The 20,520-nt window shown below is 40.0% G+C and overlaps 1 protein-coding gene across 2 annotated transcripts in view; it reads left to right on the top strand.

Moving 5' to 3' along the window:
- Positions 1 to 20,520, top strand: part of SOD3 (superoxide dismutase 3) — a 93,253-nt gene that overhangs the window by 70,663 nt on the left and 2,070 nt on the right. Inside the window, exon 2 of one of the 2 annotated variants that reach the window (XM_069073833.1) lies at positions 20,358 to 20,420. The gene's annotated coding sequence lies outside the window, so the exon portion shown is untranslated. Of the gene's footprint in view, positions 1 to 20,258; positions 20,421 to 20,520 lie in introns of those variants that run through there. The other variant, XM_069073824.1, reaches the window with a different exon arrangement.

The following is a 20,520-nucleotide window of genomic DNA, read 5'->3' as shown; positions in this document are numbered from 1 at the left end:
GTGATCTTGGCAAGTCACTTAACCTGTCTATGCCTTAGTCTCCTCATCTGTAAAATAATGACAGTAAAAACACCTATCTCTCAGGGTTGTTCTAAGTATAAAAGGTGATAACACATGTAAAGAAAGTTCTATGTAAACCTTAAAGTTCTATTAAACTGGTATTATTACTGTTATAATTAATTAATTCCCAGAGTTGTTATAAGGATCAAATTAGGCAACATGTAAATCACGTTATATACCTTAAGGGGTTACATCCATGCTGGTGATTACCATGGTCCCATTTCAACCTCACAGAAACTGTTTGAGGCCAGTGGTGCAAAAAGTCTTATGACTCAAGTCACAGAGCTGCAAAGAGACAGAGCTGTTTTTCTGGGGATAAGGCAGAGTTTAGGTGATGTGGGGAAGTTAGGAGATGTCTGTGGTGCAAAATCCAAAAGGCATCAATAAAATTAAAAAATAAAATAAAATCATCATACATGGTACAAAAGAAAAGACAGCAGCATCAGGAAACAAACCTAGGTCTCTGAATCTTAATCTGATGCTCTTTTAGTGCTAGAAAACTCAGAGTGAGCTCAAATGACACAGATGTGTAGGAACACAATGCCTTCCCCGCTCCTCCCAGCTGCTTGTGCACCCCTTCCTGAAGGAAGAAAGGGAAGAAGGAAGCCAGCTCTATGCCAGGAATTGCACTGTGTTTTACAAATATTATTCCATTTGATCCTCACAACAACCTGGGAGGCAGGTGATGTTATTGTCCCCATTTTACAGTTGAGGAAACTGAGACTGACAAGGCAAGCTTGTCCAGGGTTATACAACTAACAAGTGTATGAGGCCAAATTTAAACTCAGGGTTTCTTGCCCCCAGCCCCAGCACTCTATGCAGTGCACCACTCAGCAGTTTTGTAGGATTGTGTGTGTTCTGAATATACTTATGTGCTTATGTGTTTCCTCTCTTTGAATGTAAGAACCTTGAGGGCGGGACTATTTAATTTTTGTCTTTGTATCCCCACCACTCAACACAGTGCTTGGAACATAGTAATCTATTAATAAGTGCTTGTTGATTGAATGAAAACTGCCTCTCAAAAACCCGGTTGCTGTTAACTGGGATCAGAACTCCCCAGCTATCCCATTTCTACATGGTATGATAGATAGAGCACTGGATTTGAAGTCAAAGGATTTGGTTTACCATCTTGGCTTTGTGTCTTGTAAAAAAAAATTACTTAAAGTTAAAATTTGTTTTTTTCAGTTAACAAAAATCTGCCTTCTCTCCCTTCCACTTCTCTCCAGTCCACCTTCACAAATAGATCATTGGGAAGCATCAAGAAGCTGCAGATAGATCCTGAATCCTTTGTCATGAGCCCATTCTCCCCCCACCAAGAAAGAAAAACAAAACCCCGTTATTATTGTATTCATCTTACAGTCAGGCAAAACAAATTCCCACATTGGCCATGACCCCCCAAATATGCCTCAGTTTTCATTCTTATCCCATCACCCCACTGTCAGGAAGTAGGTATCTGCTTACTTTCTAACTGGTTGACCTCAGGAAAGTCAATTTATGTCTGTGGCCCCCAGTTTCCTCATCTGTGAAACACGGAATTAAAATAAATGATCTGAGAGGTCCCTTCTAGCTCTAAATCCTATGACCTTCCTAATCCAATGGAGGTGAGCCCTCTAACTAGAATCATGTCTCTGTGAAATACCAAAAGCAGATTCACAGTTTCCCTCAAAATGATTCTAATTTTGTTTATGAAGAGATAACTGTGCTAGTTACTTGGGACATTAATTGATAATATTAAACTTCAAGTTGACAAATAAGTATTGAGAATCACTACTGTATGAGATGAAGAGAAAAATAAGATAACATTCCCGCCCTCATGGAGTTTACAGTCTTGCAAAAGAACCCTGGCAGTGGATTATCCAGTACCTTTCTCAAAGGAGCATGACATCCTTTACAATTTGATTTTTAAATTTCATAATATTATTTTGAGGTAGGTAGGAACACGATATTATTATTTCTGTTTCATAAATGGGCACACTGAAACACAGAAGTTAAGTGACTCATGTAAAGTCATAGAATAATTCAGCAATGAACCACAAATAGCTTCCAAGCCAGGGATCTGGCCCAGTATTTCCAAATTATGGAAGCAAGTTCAAAATCTCCTATTTTGTAAAACTAGACATATTAAGGAATATTTCTCTGGACTTTTCCAGACTCCTGGTGAAAAAGTCCCTTGGAAGGGTAGGTGATAGGTTGAGTATAAAAAGGCCTTTCTTTGAGAAAGGATTATGTAATCCTTGGAAAGGAAGAATTCTATTTGTTTACTTTAGAAGGAGAATAGTCCTGGAGAGAATGGGATTGTTGCTTAACAGTTCTTGAATTTTGCATATTCTGGCTTTTGCATATTGTGATTTTTCTTTTTTGGGATTCCTATAAATATTACCTAATAATGTCTTAAGGTAGACAGTCATGTTGGAAACCATGTGAAAAACTACTCTAATTTGGCCATCTTTAAGCTAGAAATGTTTAGCTAATAGGCTAACAATGAATTAAATATTGTTTCTAGAAAACAAGCTAATATACAGAGTACAGTATTTCCCCCCTTCCCCTCTAATAACATAGACTAGAAGAGAAAAATATTTATTAGTCACTTACTGGCATAATCACTTACAGAAATAGAAAATACAGACAATCTTTGCTCTCGTGGAACTCAACCGCCCAACTGGAAGAGATAGCATATAAACGAAGACTTCTGTTCATGTTCAGTTCATGGCAGATGGAAAGACCAGGTAGTGTTTAGGTTCTGACAAGGAAAGTAAAGGGCAGATGGCAAACCCCTGGGCAGCTTGGAGAGTAACGGTAGGGCAGATGACCCCCAACAAGAAATAAATTGATTTAAGTGTCAGAGTGGAGGGGGACTCTGGAATATTTCCAGCAGAGGTGTGCATATGAAAGTCAGGATCCAGCTCTCTGGGAATCCTGCCCCTGATGGAAACTGGCAATGGGGCAATAGGAGTTGAGTTGGGGAAGGGAAGGGCCCATGTCTCCTCTTCATCATAAGCCATTGCCCAAGCCTTGATTACTCTGGAGATTGATTTGTCATTCTCTCAGTGACCTGTAGAATAATCTGCTCTTTTATGTGCTCCCAGGCAGTGGGAAGGTTTCCCACCCCTGGGTATTCTGCCTAGTTATCAGCTTCTTGTGTGGAGGTTGCCCAGCCCTGACATCTCTGACTTGGACTATTTTCTCCATCTTTAGCTCATAGTGTTAAAGATTTTGCATCACTGAGTGAAAGGAGAAACAAGTGGCAAAAACTACAAAGGGAAAAAAGGAATTGACTATGTGGAAACTTCCAAACAACAGAATTTTAACCTGAAAATTGCTCCTGCTAGATAACAGCTCTACAAAGCAATACAATATGATGAATGATCTGGAGCCAACGTGTTATCAAGGAAAGAGCACTGACTTGGAATAGTAGCTACATGACTGTAGGCTACTTATTTACCCTCTCTGAACCTCAGTCTCCTCATCTGTAAAACTGACATAAATTATAACTGTGGGACAGTATCATATAACAGCTAGAGAGATGACCTCCAAGTCAGGAAGACCTGGGTTAAAACCTTGCCTCTGGGGGCAGCTAGATGGCACCAGTGGATAGAGCACTGGCCCTGAAATCAGGAGGACCTGAGTGCAAAAACAGCTTAGACACTTAGTAGCTATGTGACCCTGAGCAAGTCACTTTACCCCAGTTGCCTCAAAAAAAACCAACAACCTTATTTCTGAACCACTTCAGCTGCGTGACCCAGGATGAATTACTTAACCTCTCAGTGCCTCCAGACAACTCCCTGAGACTGTAAGTTATAACCATATTGCTGATATGCTTTGGTGGAGGGGGTTTAAGATCTGGACCAATACTCGAAATCTTTATTACCTTCCTTCCAGAGTTGCTGTGAGTGAGCATCAATGAGACAACATGTGAGCGGTACTTTGTTAGAATGATGAGGGATTACATACGTGTAAGGAATTACCTGCCATATATATTATTAGGATCAAGGATCATGGACCTATTTGGGTCCAGCCTCCTTCTAGTATTCTATCTTGTTTCTCTTACTTTACTAAAAGGTACATGGGAACAATGGTTCCTCTTTTGTCTCTCACCATTGCCCCTCTTGTTCTAGATTTTGAGCTGAAAGGAAACTTAGAGATCACATGCTATGTCCACTTATCACCGGCAAGAACACAAAGGTCCATAAAAATTAAGGGCTTTGCCTATTGTCACCCAAGTGGTAGGTAATAAGTAGCAGAGCAAAGATTTGAAAACAGGTCCCCTAGCTCCAAATCCAGTTGCCTTTCCACTATTCCTTGTTAACAGGCCAATTACCTGCCCATTCTGAGTCTTAGTTTCCTTAACCATTAAAATGAAGGGTTCAGAGTGCTTGATTTATCAGGCCCCTTCCTTCCAGCTCTGAGTTCTAGGGTCCCATGAACCAGTGCATGAGAAACTTTCTTTCTCCAGACTGTATTTTGAATTTGAGACTGTTGAATACCTCTTCCTGGGAAAAGTTTATTTGAGGGTGGAATCCATTGCTGCTTAGGACAGAGGCATAACATATGCAGAAGTTTAAAATAACCAGAGTAATGTGTATGCAACACAATTCCTTTGTTAATTAAAATGCTTGTAAAAAGCAATAAAAGCTCTATTCCCCCCTCCCACCACCAGATTTTCAGCTTTCTTTGGCAAAGTTGCAGCTTTCTGATGATGGGGGATGAGCTGCCTTGGACAATGACAAATTAGCAGGGGCTGGTAATGGGCTCTGAGGATATGAAGCTGCCTCTTCTATCAAAGCTACCAACTAAATCATGAATATTAAAAATTAGACGAGAATTAAAATGGAACTAACCAAAATCTCCCAAGTGTGGAAGTCATTCTCATCTGATTCTCCACGGGGGGAAACAAATGAGATTACGTGATTGTTGGAACTGCAGGGAACTAAAAGATGCTAAGGTCAGGGGAGGAATGTGGAACCTTTGGAATTTCAGGTGGCAAATAGGATTTAGAGCCTTAGCTTTAATGAAGACAACAACCAAAGGGAAAAAGAAAAAACACATAATTAACACACACTGTTAACACTTCATTAGTCTCCTGGGGCGAAAGTTATGCTAAAAATAATCAAAACATTTGGATTAAATACCGTTAAAAGGCATTTACAGGTGGCCAAGAAAACTTCTTTGTCCATGGCAAAATTAGGCACTTTCTTCAGTTTTCCTTCATTATCCCTAATACACTTTGCAACACAGAATGGGTTGGTACCCTGGGAGGGAGCCATTAAGGGCACACTTCAAATTATAGAATAGGAAAGGAGGTGTTACTTAGAGGTTCTCTCTCAGCCTAACGTTGCCTCCATAGTTTTAAACAACTCCTCTGTTTCAAAATCCAGACCTTCATTGGTTTTGAGAAAGAAGCAGCCTGTACATCACACCTATGAGACGGCACCAAGATCCAGGCCCAAGTAAAACTATAAAATGATGTTCCCGCCATGGGCTCCAGCCCTAGGCACCTCCATCTGAGTCTGTCCTCTGTTTCTCATTGCTTCACATGTTGCCCTTGTTGCTTTCAGAGGCCGACCAAAACAATGGCACCTCTTGTCTACCTCACTACTGCCTCTTTTGTTCTAGAATTTAGAGCTGAGAAACAACTTAGAGATCATTTACCCTATAGTCTTATTTCTACCGGTCAAGTCACAGAGGCCCAGAGAAGTTAAAAGATTTGTCCAGCATCACAAAGATGGTAATAAATAGCAAAGCTGGGATTTGAACCAAGGTCCTCTGATTCCTAATCTAGTGCTCTTTCCGTTAGATCATGCTAATGGGATAATAGGACAGAGTTAGAAGGCTTCCTCTGAGCCCAGGAAAAAGCTCCTATATCCAGCTTCACTGTCTAATCCAGGAGAATGGCTCTAATCAATCATGTATGGGCCACTTTTCTTATATGTAGATAGACATATTAATACTTGCCTTATCTATGTCACAGTGTTTTTCTAAAGCTTAAATAATTATAATATGTCATTTATATAGTTATTTAAGGTTTACAAATACTTTCCTCATAACAACCTTGTATTATTACTTCATTTTAATTGAAGCTCAGGAGGCTGTCACTCATTGAAGGTCACCCAGCTAGTAAGGGTTTACTTGGGACTGGAATTCAAAACTTTTGACGACAAAGCCCAGTATTCTTTCATTTGCCACAGGTTATTTCTCTGACTAATCAACTAATAAGTACGCAATTATCTTGCAAAACATTAAAGTACTATGCACATTTTAGATATAATTATTATTATAGTACTTCCCCTGGGTCCACTCCCCCAACTCACACTCTCAGAGGGGCTACTGCTACCCCTGCTTCTAGGGAACTTCATGAGTGACTGTTTCTAACACTATAGCTCATGAACCCCCACTGATGTTTTTCACATTAACAATCAGTCAGTAGACTCAGATCTTAGTGAAGACATTTATTCAAATGGCATAGCAGAAACAGTAGTTATAAAGCATTTCTCAAAGTAACTAGTGCTAACTCTCCCACAAAGACAGACTCACAGAGTCCAGGGGAAAGAGTGAGCACATAAAGTACAATAACAGTGAGACACATATGTAAGGAACACACATAGCCAAGACAACTTGCAACTTTGAAACAAGAGGACTTTAATGTCCTTTTTTCTCTAAGAGTTCTCGTGCAGTTCACTGCAAGTGGGGTTATGGATGAGTCACTGCTGGCCTGGTTTGGCTCCTGGAGGGGAATGGTGCCTTGGTTGGATGGGTTCCTTCATGGTTGAACTGGGATAAATATCACTCACCTGTTGAGCCAACTCCTCATTGGTCTCGGTTGTTGTTGGACTGGCCCACAAAGATCACTCTACCCCTCCACTGCTAGGTTAGTCTGGGGCAGCCACTGGCTGTTCACAGGGTTCAGTGTCTCTAATACATGCGTCAATCCATTGGACTTCCCGATCTTCATCTTTGAAAGGCAGCTGCAATCTTTCTCACCTCTAGTCTCTGGTTTGACTGAGTGTTGTACTCTTTGTCGCTGGAGTAAAACAGTGCTCTTTTCAACAAGGGCAGAAATCCTTAGCTTACGATTGTCAGATGCCTCCTCTCTTTGACTCTTTCAGGGTCGAGGGTCTGAGAATTATCACCTCCAGGTAGGAGATGGGAGTTGTCTAGTCTACACTATTTCACAGTTCTTTCAGGTTCCTTCAATAAGGAACTTCACCCTTAGTTATGGTGATTGATCAATTGTATTTCTCAGATTCTTGTCAAAGTTTTAAGCAGATTAGTGTCTGGGGACAAAGCAGTCTGTGACCTTAATCAATTTTATTCATTGTCTTTGCTGGCCATTTTTATATACAGTTGAGTTATTCAAGTCTAAGACTCCTACCAGGGTATGAAATATTTTCTTTCCATCTGAAAGGGCTTCCCTTTTACATTTTAATGTTGCTGGGTTTTGCCCATAGTTAGTTTTTGCTGAAGTCCAAATGGGGCACAACCTTACACTAAAGAATAGTATTATGCATGTGAGTTATTTTTAACAGGGGGCACAATGTGACCCCGTAGATAGCACACTAGAATTGGAGGGGAAGACAAGTTTTCAAATCCTGCCTTAGACAGTTATGAGTTGTTGGATGGTGGGTAAGCTAATTTCTGTGACTCTAATTTTTCTGTAAAATGGGAATAATGATATTTGTACTGCTTGCTTTATAAGGTAGTTGTGAGGAAAACACTTTATAAACGTTAAATCATTATCTGCATATGAGTTATTATTACTACTGTTACTTTAGAAGTGAGAGGGGCGGCCAGGTAGCACAGCAAGTAAGAGCACCGGCTCCAGTGTCAGAACGACCTGGAGATCGAATCCCGGGCTCAGACACTTAGCACCCACCCAGAAACACCTGGCCGTGTAACCTTGAGCAAGTTACTTAACCCCAATTGCTTAGGGGCGGCCAGGTGGCTCAGCGAGTAAGAGTACCAGCTCCAGTGTCAGGATGACCTGGATCAAATCCGGCCTCAGATACTCAGCACCACACCCAGAAACAACTGGCCGTGTAACCTTGAGCAAGTTACTTAACCCCAATTGCTTTAAAAAAAAAAAAAGAGAAGTGAGAGTAAAAGGACAAGACAGCATGATGTAGGACAGAGGTATCAAACTTGTTGTATACACCCACAAGTGCAACCTGAACTAGATTAATTGGGAAATGCCTAACAAATAAGTAAAATTACAATGCAACACAGATAATGCCAGTTTGTGGTTTTCTATGACAATACGTGGCCAGCAGGGATTTGCCTCTATTTCAGTTTGATACTACTAGTGTAGTAGATGGAGCACTGGCCTTAGAGGGGGAAAAACTCAACATGCGTTAAAATTCCACCTCAGACACTTAGTGTATGTGTGATTCTGAGCAAGATTTTGAACTTTTCTGTACCACAGTTTCCTACTCGGTAAAACAAGGGGTAAAGGAGCTGGACTAGATGGCCCTTCTAGCTCTAAATCTAGGATCTTATGAACAGCTAGGTGGTGCAGTGGATAGAGATCTGGACTTGGAGTCAGGAAGACCTGAGTTCAAATCCAGTCTCAGACATGTACTAGCTGTGTGACCCTGAGCAAGTCACTTAACCCAGTTTGCCTCCATTTCTTCTGATCTGGAGAAGGAAATGGCAAACTACTCTAGTATCTTTGCCCAGAAAATGAGGGAAAATGAGGTCATGAAGAGTTAGACATGACTGAAATGACTGAACAACAACAAAATATGAACTCTATCCAAGATGTTATCAGAAAATACAAAGGTTTGAATCCCGGTCTCACATTTCTAGCCTGCATTCTGCTGCAAGTAAATACACATTCTGATTGGTTCCTCTGTTCTGACTTATGTCATAACAGCAAACAATAAGAGATCCCACAGTGTTCCAAATATTCTTATCTCTAGGACATACTTTACTAATCAAGCAAACAACTCTTTCCTTTCTCCTTTCATCCTCCCACTCTCCTCAGCAGAATGGCGCTGTCAACACGCAAAATACAGCCTCCAAAGCAAACCCCAAACTGGTTTAAATGCAAGGAAAAATTCAGGATTTCCAGAATCCTTTTCAGGGCCCAACTCATGTTTCTGAGGCTGACTCTCCTCAGCTAGAATGTTGGAGCATTTGAAGAATTTGAAGAAATGCAGCCAGACGGAGAATAATACTGCAATCTGAAATCCCAGCTCAAGTGTCATGGGACACATATCTAGCTCAATGAAAATTAACTTCTCCCTAGAATAACGATTAGATAATGCTAAATGCGTTGTGGTGCTCAGTGGGCAGCATAGGCGGGCAACTGACAACTTGTTTGTAAGGTTTAAAAAATAATTCACATTATTTGTGTCAGATGTAATCTCAGTGGAAATTTGTTTTTTAAGAACCAATAAATATTGTATATTCATGGGATCATAGATTTAGTTGTTGAAGAGACATTATTCATTTTCCTGGCTTTCTTCCTCCCTACATATAACAGTCCTTCTCCCACCCCTATGCTTTTGCCTGGGTGGTTTCCCCTCCACTCACCATGGCCCCCAAGGCTCTCTCTCCTCATCTTTCCCTCTTGAAATCCCTATATGTTCCACCTCTGCACAAGATCTTCTGTGAGTTGTTAGAACTTCCCTCCTGTGTCTTGTATTTATTTAGCAGGCTACATGTTGTTTCTTCACAAAAGAATTTGAACTCATTGATGACAAGGATCATTTTCCTTTTTTTCTTGGTCTGCCTAGCACATAGTTCCTGGTACCTGGTAGGTGCTGAATAATTGCTTGATAAATGTAATTGAATTATAAATGAGGAAACTCAGGCCCAGAATAGTTGGAGACCTGCCCAAAGTCACAGAGGTCATAAACAGCAGAGCTAGGATATTCAAAACAGGTCTTCTAACTCTAGATTAGGTATCCTTTCCACCATATCCGACTGCCTTTCATGACAATTCATGGTGTCTTTTTGGAAAAAAAAGAAACAAGCATTTATTAACCACCTACTATGTACTAGGACTCAGGGGTAGGGAATCTGTGGCCTCAAGGCCACATGTGGCCTTCTAGGTCCTTGGGTACAGTCTTTAGACTGAGTCCGAGTTTACAGAACAAATCCTTTTGTTAAGGGAGATAGCCTCTTTGGATAGCACTGAGTGAGATGGTCACTCTGAATTTGGACTCAGAGTCATATCAAAACGTGTAGCAGCAGCCATGCTCTGATGTACTCTTTTCTTTCCTATAACATTTATCAAGATCTTATTGTGTGCAGGGCACTGAACTGGGCAATGGGGTAGATACAACATTTCTATTAGGCACGCTCATAATCATGCACTTTACAGTAGAGTAGCAAGGCTTCTTTTCTAGTGGATAGAAATGACTACAAAGCAAAACAATGCATGTGAATGTTGAAGGCAATTCCACTGAAGAGAGTGGGCGGATCAAAGGAGAGCAGAAGGAGTTGTTTGCCTGATTAGTAAAGAGTGCCCTAGAGATAAGAACTCTTGGACTACAGTTGGATCTCTTATTGTTTTCTGTTATGACATAAGAGGAACAGAAGAACAGAAAAACAACGCAGCCCACGTGCTCAGCAGTTTGGAAACCACCCTGGACTCACACTGGCTACTACCCTTGAGACCTTAGGCAAGTGGGCCTCAATTTCTTCATTTGGGAAAGGAAGGGTTTCAATGAGATGACTTTTAGGGTCCCTTCCATTTGTAAATCCTACTTGTTTCTATGAATAAAAGACAAAATACACAATGACCACAACTACTTAACACAACCAACTAAAAGCAACTTGCTAAATCTTGAATGATGCTTAGGAAATTTGGAAAAATAAATCATTGTTACTGTCTTTTTTCCCTTCTTGGTCTATTCCTATGATATTAGTCATAATTTAGAGTAGTGGGATCACACTCAAATAGAAATGGGGTGGGGGCACTAACCCCTTGTCTAAGGGTCCCATTCAAAATCTCAGGAATAACAAGGTAGCCCTGGGGCCACCGATCTCTTGTCTCTGATTGGCCCCATTTTTTCTGGTTTCATGATATTTCTTCCACTCAAGTCATTGTTGCTAATATTATGAAGCCAACTTAAACACCAACCCGTTCCCAGTTACTTTACTGCCCTTTGAATCACTTAAAATTTTGAGTCTCTGAAATCACAGTATTTTATGATTTAAGATCACAGAATACCACCAGGATATTGGTAATAAAGAGATGGATTTGAGCAGCAATGAATAGTTTGATATCATTGAAAAAAATTGCCAAGTATCTTCATTTATGCATTTAATAACTTTGTAATGTTTTATTTCTCATAGACTTAGCATGCCTATCTTATTGTTTGTGTGGATACGTTATTCTTACCACCCTTTTGTTGTGTTGTTATTCAATCATTTCAGCTGTCCCAGACTCTCATGATCATATTTGGGGTTTTCTTGGCCGTGATACAGGAATGGTTGGCCATTTCCTTCTCCTGCTCATTTTACAGATGAGGAAATGAGGCAAACAGGGTTAAGTGATTTGCCCAGGGTCACACTGCTTATAAGTGTCGGGGGCCAGATTTGAACTCAGAAAGATAAATATTCCTGACTTCAGGCCTGGCATTCTGTCTGCTGCACCACCTACCTGCCATCTTACCACCCCGCAGTAGACTCTAACCTCTACATGCAGCTAGAGTTGCAAATCCACTTTTTTGCCTAATGCAATGATGGCACACAGTAAAGCCTCAGTATGACTTGTTGAATGAACGTACTGTGATGCTTTATATGTGTAAGTCTTAGTTATATAGTAAGAACCCAAGCTTATTAAAGGAAGGGATAATCAATCAATCAATAAGCACTTATTAAATATGCCAGATTCTGTACTAAGCACTGATGATACAAAGAAAAAGCAAGGATAGTCCCCGCCCTCAAGGGGCTTACATTTTAGTAATGTCATATACTTCTTGTATCTCCCACAATGCCTAGTAGAGTGTTGTGTACATACAAAGTGTTTCACAAATACTTTCTGTTTGTCTTATTTCTAGGTAGTGAAGAACTGAATATTGAACTCTTGTCTTGGGGCATATCACCCCGAACAATTCGTAAGACAGCTTATCAAGAGCACAGATTATGCTGTCTCTATGTGCCCTCCAGTGCACCACTCCTTGTATAGAATGTGTGCTTAATAAAAGCTCATTGAGAGAATGCAGGGGAATATACTTTCGGATTACAAAAAAAAAAAAAAAAGACTTTCTGGAAAAGCAGTACTAAAAGAAAATTGCCAAGTCCTGGAAGGACCGAGCTGTTGCCTCAGTTCAATTACTAAGCTTACCTCCTTGAGGCATTTGGGAGTAGTTGAGCCAGTGAGTCAAGAGGCCAAAGGACAGCCAACTAACAATTCTCTCAGAAGGAGAGTCGGCACCCTATTTGTGTGATAGCTAAAGCATCTAAACGGTCAGCTATTCCAGAAACCACTGGTAAAGAACTCCTTTCCTATGGGTTCCGGGAACAATTGCTCTCTTGGGATTTTAAACTCTGAAGGGTCAGAACTTCATGAAGCAGCAGCAAATGATACAACATTCCATTCAGATTATCCTGCTGGAAAGGGGATTGAACTTTGGGCCTTTCTTGAGCCTGCCAGGTCAGAATTGTGGCTGCTAACTTTCTTACTGCCTTTATATTTATATTCCACCCCAAAGAGTAGAACCCATCCTCTTTCAAAGAAGATATAATGTGTTAGGCTCCAGAAAGTTTGCCTTACTATCTCCAGAACCCTATTTGCATGCTATTTGTATTATCTGTTTTCTCTAGCCCTGCTCAGAGATGCAATCTCTTCTTCCTTCCTTCCTTCCTTCCTTTCTTCCTTCCTTCCTTCCTTCCTTCCTTCCTTCCTTCCTTCCTTCCTTCCTTCCTTCCTTCCTTCCTTCCTTCTTTCCTTTCTTCCTTCCTTCCTTCCTCTCTCTCTATCTCTCAATATAAAAAAGTCAGTTTTCAATATATTATTTTCCTTCTGCTATTGAACCCTCCTTTATAACAAAGTTACATATAATTAGCTGAAAAAATCAACCAAACCTGACACTGTGTCAATGTGTGCAGTATTCCACATTCATAGACTCCCACCGCCCTATTTACAGGAAAGATAAGTGTTACAACTTCTATTTTCTAGATCCAAAATTGTTCATTATAATTAATCACAGTTCAGCTGCCTCCAGTATTGTATTGGTTTGCTTTATTGTAATCTATAGATACCACACACACGTGTGTGTGTGTGTGTGTGTGTCCTATCCATCAAGATTGTAGGGTACTCTGAAAGATTAGGGCATCCCTTCTCTACTGTCATCGGCTTAAGTCCCCAACAGCTTTGTTGAGGGGCCCACAATTAGCACTCTAGTTTCATTTAACTACTTAACATCTAGTTACTTTGACCAAAGGATATTTACTTCAGAGATATAGCAAGAACAAATATGTGGATATGTTCAATTTATACCTTAAGGTCATACTCTCCTGTATACCACCTCAGGCTTGAGGTGGGGCAGGGTAAACTCATGACATAATTCATTTCCTGTAGAGCATTGGTTCCATCAAATTCATGCCCACATTGGGCATAACTTGGATGAGTCCTTGTACCTTCCCCAGTTGGGCTGGGGTCCTAAAGCGTATTCTCATAGGTCACTCCTTGTTCATTGAGGCATCAGCGTACCACTGGTTCTAAAATGCAGTATTTGGAATGTGGGGAGGCCATGATACATTTTAGACCTTTCAAAATTCACAAAACTAGAAACTTAACTCCCTATACCTAGAATGGAAAAGAATAAGTGCAGAGGCCAAGGCCCAGGGCCCATTCACCTGGCCTGACCTCAGAGGGGAAGACATCCCCAAGGCCTTTCCCATGACCTCTCACCAGATAACTGTGAGCAAGAGCGACCAAGCTCCCTTAAGAGTAAGGGAGACAAAAGAGACCGTGGGGGCAGCCAGGTGGCTCAGTGAATAGAGCACCTGCCCTGGAGTCAGGAGAACCTGAGTTCAAATCAGGCCTCAGAAACTTAACACTTACTAGCTGTGTGACCTTGGTCAAGTCACTTAACCCCAATTGCCTTGCCTTCTCCCCTCCAAAAAAAAAAAAAAGAGACTGTGGCAGATTTGAACTGGCCTATTTGAATGGCTCCACAGAAACTCAAAGAGCACCTTCCTCAAAGTGTTGTTAATGCATCAGAACTAGTTAAAATTATGGAATGTCTACATATGCTCCGTAGTTTCAACAATAATAATAACAACAGCTAGCATTTACAAAGTACTTAAAAGTTTGTGAAGCATTTTACAAATGTGATCTCATTTTATCCTCAGATCACTCTGAAAGGGGCTCCTACTTTACAAAAGAATGCTGAACTTGAGAAAGTCGACGGGGATGCTAGCTCCTCAGCTTCTGCCACTTACATGGGGTGTGACAATGATCCCTGGCCTTCCTTGAGTCTCTTTCCTCACCTCTCAATGGGCTTTAGAAATATATAGAGAGGATTCTGGGAAGATGGTGGAGTAGGTCAGAGAATTCCAAGCTTTCAAGATTGTCCCCCACAAAAGAGATAAAATAGAACCTTAGGGTGAACAAAGTGCTACAGGAGTCTTCCTGGGACAATTTGAGAAGATTAAAAGAAAAATCCCAGGAAAAGGTTTCATCTCACAGAAGAGTAAGACCCTCCAGGTTAGGGTCCGCTATAATAACAAGTGGCAACCCTGGGGTTGGTTGGTTTGAGAAGCTGCCTCGGCCCCAGTCAAAGGAACTTCTACCCCAGTATAGTGAGGGGAGTTGGGCGTCTGAGCCCAGGAAGATCAAGGGAACTTCGGCTAACCAGAACGCCAGACCCAGCTGTGCTGCTAAGAGTGGTAGGGAAAGAGAAGGAACCAACACAAGCCAAATGAATGCAGAAGCAGTGGGGCAGAAAGCCCCTGGCTGTGGGTACTTACTGGAGGTGGGAGGTTTAGCTTTGGTTTCAGGCTAGAGGGAGAACTGAAGATCTGGGGGAAGAGGCACCATCTCCCACACCCCAGGGCTAGCGGTGATTACAAAAACTCAGCTATTGCGCAAAAAAAAATGCACAGGCAAAGGAAAAAGAATCCAACCATAGAAAGCCATTATGGGAATAGAAAAAACTGGGGTCATTAGAGGAAGATATTGAAGTCAAAGAAACCCCCAAAGTGTAATGTCAAAAGGTCATCTGTCCAAAAAGAATTCACAGAAGATCTTTAAAAAGACTTTACTAATCAAATGACAGACATGGAGGAAAAACTAAAAAAAAAAAAAAAGAAGAAGAAGAATAGTCTAAGAAAAACAAAAAGATTATGAAAGGAAAGTCAACCAATTAGAAAAGGAGATACATAATCTTAAGGAAGAAAATAATACCTTGAAAATTAGAATTGGACAAAGTAAACCAGAAAAATTATAAAAGATCAAGAAATAATTAAACAAAACATGAATAATGAAAAATAAAAGGGAAAGTGAAACATCTTATAAGAAAAACAACAGATTTGGAGAAGAGATCAAGAAGAGAAAACACAAAAATAATCAGATTAACTGATAGTTATGATCAAAAAAAGAAACTTGATACAATAATACAAGAAATAATCAAAGAAAATTGTCTGAAGCATTAAAACAAGGGGGAAAAGTAGAAATAGAAAAAATCCATCGATCACCACTTAAAAGAGATCCTATGAGGAAAACTCACAGGAATAGCATAGTCAAATTCCAAAACCCCCAGCTCAAGGATAAAATATTAAAAGCAACAAAATAAAACAATTTAACTAGGATGATGCCACAATTAGAATCATACAAGACCTAGCAGTGGAGATATTAAAGGACCACAGTCTTGGATCACTATATATTGAAAAGCAAAAGAAGTGGGGCTCTGACTGAAAATATCATGCCCACCAAAGTTAAGCATAATTGTGAATGAAAAAAAAAATGAATTTTTGATCAACTGTCAGACTTTCAAGACTTTGTTTAAGAAAAGAACCTGAACTCAATAGAATATTTGACATACAAGAAGAGCCAAGAGAAATATAAGGTACATACCAAAGACTGATTATAAGGGATTCAATAAGGACAGATCGTTTATTTTTTATATATTAAAATGTAAAATATATGTCTAAGATTTTTATTAATAATTGAGTAGTTCATAAGAAAAATTGGGGAAAACCTGAATATGACATGAATTTTAAAATAAAATCATTTAGGAACACCTAAAAAGAATAATCATTTTATATAAATGAGGTGTAAGAGGTAGATTTGATACAGAGGAACTAGATGGGGGAGGAGGGCTGGTAGTTCTGGTAACCTACTTCCATCAGGAATGGGTTTAAAAGGGAACTATATATATATATATATATATGAGTGTAAAAGTCTTCTAAATTCAGAAGAAATAAAATGGTAGGGGCATAGGAGGGGGAGAGGACAAGGGGGGATCTTTAGAGGGGAGGGTAAAGGAATAGGCAAAAGTGGGGTATAGAAGGATGTTTAGATTTATGGGAATGGGAGGATAGAGGAGGCATCCTAGGTAAGTAACAGGAGGGCAAGATAGTGGATAGAATTAAAGTAGAGAAGGCAGGAGGGATGGGAAATAAGAGATATACACAAACATAAAAATAAAGATCAGGAGTTGAATTTGTTTGGGAAAGTACATGTCTATATATGTATGTATGTATCTATACTTATAGAGAAATATATACAAACTTAATTGTAGCCTTCTGGGTGTGTGGGGGGAAAGAACAAAATAAAAAAAAGGGCAGAGCAAAAAATAAAAGAAAACTTACAAGGAAGCAAAGAAAAGATGGACAGTTCTCAACACAAAGTGTATTATTTATCATACAGTCTTCCTTGAAATGAAAATTTATTGTCATATAAAATCCTCTCTTATGTCCTGCATGTGTATATCTGCATATGACATGTTTTTTTTCTTTTTTACTTGGTATTTAAGTTCCAATATTTAAGTTTAGGATATAGTTTGTTTCTTTTCTCTATTCTGTATTTGTGTTCTGGCATCTAAGCCTAAAATAATTTTTTTTAAAAAAAGAAATATTTATATTTTCTAATCCAAAGAGTTGTGATGAGGAATAAGTATAACAATATATAGGAAATATTTTGTAAGTTACAAAGTGATAGAGCCATGTAAACTATTATTGTCCCAATATCATCGTTATTTTTATTATTATTATTATTATATTGTCATCATTATTATTATCCCTACTTTACAGACAAGGGCTAAGGCAAAGGAGAAATTAGGCAAATTTTCCAGAGCTAGTAAGTGCATGCAGCTTTCTGGGACTGCCTTCAGTCAAATGGAATCCATCTGGGGTCATGCACATGGACATTGGGAAGGAAAAGAAGGGTTTGAACCATGGAGCTAATCAAGGGGTTGTCAGATTCATCCTGTTCTCTTTGGCTTACTTCCATTTTGCTAAGTAGCAATGCTGAAAATGTCTCCCTCATGCTCTCCCCATTTGAACTTCATCTGAATCAAAGGTTAGGAGCACAAAATGCAAGCAAGTATCCCCCTTCGTCCCAGAGCATGCTTACCATATTCTACTCTCCTTCCTCTTGCACATGTACATTGGAAGTATTTCTGGGGTCAAACTTTCTGATCATTGTAGGTAAGTGGAGGAATGACTCTGATCCCTTCCAGTATTTGGACTTGGAAGTGGTATTTTCTCCTAACCATCAAATCTCAGAGTCAGGCAAAGGGTTTTCAGAGAGAAGAAATGACCACAGTCACTGGCATTTATTTCTCTAATACTAGAAGTTTAAAGCTCACCTACATTAACCCCAACACCCAGAAAAGTGAACAGATTTGCTTGTGGTCACATAGCTAGTGAATATCAAGGCCAGAATTAGAACCTAGATCTGACTAGCATTTCAATATTCTTTCTCCCAGACCATGTTGTCTAGAGTCTTGCCTATCTGATTTTGAGGGGAATATCTCTAGGAAGAACTATATTGGATCTCAAATTCAGCTGGACCTGTCAGTCCCTTATTACTACTCTGTAATATTGGGAAAAGGAAGGGTTCTATCATTTTGGCATGAGATAGAATCAGTGCCAAAGACAGGAATCACGGAAGAACCCAACTCGAGCTTGTTTCTGAAGGATATTTTGGGCCCACCTGGTATGTGACTGTCTTTCTTGAGGTCACCACACAGCAATTGCTTTTGCATCCTGCTTTCATCTATTATCCTTCCATGATCAACCAAGTAGAGCTGACCTGTGTTGCTTCTGACACCATCTGATTTATAGATTATCATCTATAACCCTTTTATTTTTATAATGGAAACTACCATGTATGTAGGCTCTGTCCAAATCTATCCTCCGTTGTTACAACATACATAGAAGAGAGAGAAGTTAGGTATGAGATTTGAAGCTATACAGGGTGTCCCAAAAGTTTCAGAGTAGTTTAAATCCATTAAAATCATACTAAGACTTTTGGGACACATTACTTCTAGATCTCGTTTCCCTAAGGTTATGTGTGTTTTCCTTAGTTTGGTTAGGAAATCCTTGGGATTTACCAGGAAAGTATGTAATTTCCTCCTGCTGTCATTCCCACCCTCATATGTCTCATTGCTGTTAGACCTTGGTTGGCCAGTAAAATGTTTTTATGCAATTACCAGATAGCCAAAAGTTTCTCTGAATCAGGGAGCAAGAAAGTCCCTTAAGAGTCATTTCATTAACTCATTGGCAGAACCTGACTTAATGTTTTACAGTAAAGGTTATGCTTCAATCTTATAAAGGACAATTGTTCCAGCAGGGACACTGATATGAAACCCATCTCATGGGTTGAGAATTGGTGCCTTGAAAGACTAAGTTTCCACAAACTCTGTGGGCAGCGAGAGGTGGTGGTAGAAAGGACACTGTATCCAGAGTCATGAGAGCACAGGATGGTAGACTGAGACCTCAGGGGTAGTCTGGTCCAACCCTCTTCTATTTTATAAGTGAGAAACAGATGTCTAGGGAAGTAAGTAATCTGACCATGGTCACAAATGGTATCCAATGCCTAAACCATTCAGTAAAGCCATACTGTTAATAATTGGTCATAATTTCACCAATCTGTAAAGAGAAAGAGTTGGACTAAATCATTTTCCTAAGGTTCTCCTGGCTCCAAAATTTAGTGACTGGTTTTCTAAGCTGTATGAAGAACATGATATTGGGCATTATGTTTTTGTCCTAAATGTTCTCACTTTTCTTATCTGTAAAATGGAGGAATAATATTTCATCTACATCAAAAGGTTGTGAAGAAGATGATTGGTAACCATAAAATGTTAGTGAAGTGTAATTCCTGCATGTAACTGCCTTTCTTATTCATTTTCACATTACCCTGGGAACACCCAACACAAATGGTGAGGGGAGTGCTACAGTCCCTGCAAAATCAGCTGAGTTATCCTTGAAATCAGCAAATATACATCACAAGCATCAAAAGAAACACCAATGATTAAAATAAAATGGGTGGCTATTCAAACAGAACTGATCCTCAAACCAAACACTCCAGAACGGAAAAGGAAGTCATTTGTGTAGGGAATTGGGCAGTAGAAAGAAGTTTTGGACTCAGTGAACATGGCTCAAATCCCAGAATTTCTACCTATTATCTGTGTGACCTTGTGCAATTCATTTCAGCTCCTCACGTCTCTGTTTTCTCATCTTTAAAACGGAAGGTTTGTACTACAGGTTATTTTTAACCCAAAATCCCATAATCCCACGATGGAAAAGGGATTGGAGCAGGTTAGAAGAGAGGGATTCAGGGTGCCTCCTCAAAGGGAAGACAAAACCCATTGTACTCCTGCCCTGTGTCCTCCTTTTAAAAGCATCATTAAAGCTTTTAAAATTATCTCTCTAAAGTGATATGGCCATTGTATCTGAGAAAATGTCACCTGCAGACCCTATTTCCACATTAGGAACCAACATCCAGCAAAAATAATTCAGCTAGTAAAGAATCTATTGGAAAGGAAAGGGCTTCTCAATAGAGACCATTGTCTACTTTTCAGAGCAGGATACCTCACTTCTGCTTATTTTTCCCCCTTTGCACTGAAGGTCAGCCTCCCTGGTGGTGGATGTCCCAACCTGTGACCATGAGAAGGAAGATTTTTGGTAAACAGGCACTTAGCTGAGGGCTGGGGGTGGGGTTACAGTTAGGGAGGGAGCAGAGGGGACCAATAAATGGAAACCAGTTGGGCAGATCTAAATTGCCTGCCCTTTCCTAAACTGGCCCAAACATAACTTTCCCTGCTCTGCCTCCTGACCACTCCCCTGGGCTGGTCATTCCTGAACTTTTATAAACAGCTTGTCTGTCCCCTGTAAGACTCAGCCTAGATCCCAGCCACAGAGTTGCAGAGGAGGGAAAGGAACCTGAAAGAGCTGGAAAGAGAGTAAGTTACAGATAGTTTGTGTTTCCTTGGACAGGACTTTATGAGAGAGAGGGGTGTGTGTGTGTGTGTGTGTGTGTGTGTGTGTGTGTGTGTGTGTGTG

Source organism: Petaurus breviceps, unplaced genomic scaffold, assembly GCF_028583685.1.
Source record: "Petaurus breviceps papuanus isolate PSGF00001 unplaced genomic scaffold, PetGlider_PUasm1.0 140, whole genome shotgun sequence".
NCBI classification, from domain to species: Eukaryota; Metazoa; Chordata; class Mammalia; order Diprotodontia; family Petauridae; genus Petaurus; species Petaurus breviceps.
Note: the sequence above shows the minus strand (reverse complement) of the source record. Positions and strands in the feature narration are given on the sequence as shown.